The sequence below is a fragment of the Globicephala melas genome, chromosome 1 (assembly GCF_963455315.2).
Source record: "Globicephala melas chromosome 1, mGloMel1.2, whole genome shotgun sequence".
NCBI classification, from domain to species: Eukaryota; Metazoa; Chordata; class Mammalia; order Artiodactyla; family Delphinidae; genus Globicephala; species Globicephala melas.
Window position 1 is genome coordinate 138,199,204 of NC_083314.1, and position 1,062 is coordinate 138,200,265.

General features: G+C 33.4%; 1 pseudogene; it reads right to left on the bottom strand.

Moving 5' to 3' along the window:
* Positions 1–663: 663 nt before the first annotated feature.
* LOC115860534 (U1 spliceosomal RNA) lies at positions 664–843 on the bottom strand (annotated as a pseudogene).
* Between the last annotated feature and the right edge of the window lie 219 nt (positions 844–1,062).

The window sequence follows — 1,062 nt, forward strand, 5'->3', positions numbered from 1 at the left end:
CCTCTGAAACTGCCTTTGCAGTATCCCATGGTTTTTTAACTGAAATACATAAATCTCTAAATTTATTTTTAAATTTTATTTTAATTTCGGTTTTTCTTGCTTTGTAAGAAGAGAACATTGCCATAAGCGTTTCTGCATTTTACAATTTTTTAGTTTGGGCACCTATTATATGACAAATTTTGTGAGTATAAAATGGGATTTGTAAAACCATAAGATGTAGTCTCCATTTTCAGATTACACAGTTTGAAATACATTGGCCCTCCATATCCACAGGTGCCACATCCACAGATACAACCAACGGCAGATCAAAAATACGCAGGGGAAAAAAAAAGAAACAAGAAAGTTCCTAAAAGCAAAATTTGAATTTGCTGCACTCCAACAACTATTTAACACAGCATTTACCTTGTATTAGGTATTGTAAGTAACCTAGAGATAATTTAAAGTGTAAGGGAAAATGTGCATATATTATATGCACGCACTACACCATTTTATATAAGGAACTTGAGCATCTGCAGATTTTGGTGTCCGCGGGGGTCCTGGAATCAATTCCCTGTAGATACTAAGTGACAACTATATATCAATTAGATTTGCTTTATATTTGTTGTTTAGATATTTATTATATTTATTTATTTATTTATCCATCTGCTTGATCTATCAGAGTCTAAGAGGATAAATTACCTCTTTTTTTTTTTAAATTTTTTTCCGCTACTACCACAGATTATGTGGTCAAGTTTCCCACATTTGGGGAAATCACGGGGGTCAGCACACCGTTGTGCAATGGATAAGCCATGCCCTGGGAAAACCACCTTCGTGATCGTGATATCTCCCCTGCCAGGTAATTATGTAAATTACCTTTTAATACCATGATTTTATTGTTGTTAATGTCTTCTTGCATCTCTTATAATTTCTGTTGTATGAATATTGCTGCTGTGTAATTTGGTTCACTGATTTTCAAAATTCTTATAGCCTCATTGTGAATTGCACCCTTTACCATTATACAATATCTTCCTTGTTTGGCTTAGCGTTTTTTTAAACCTGAATTCAATGTTTTCTCATATGAAT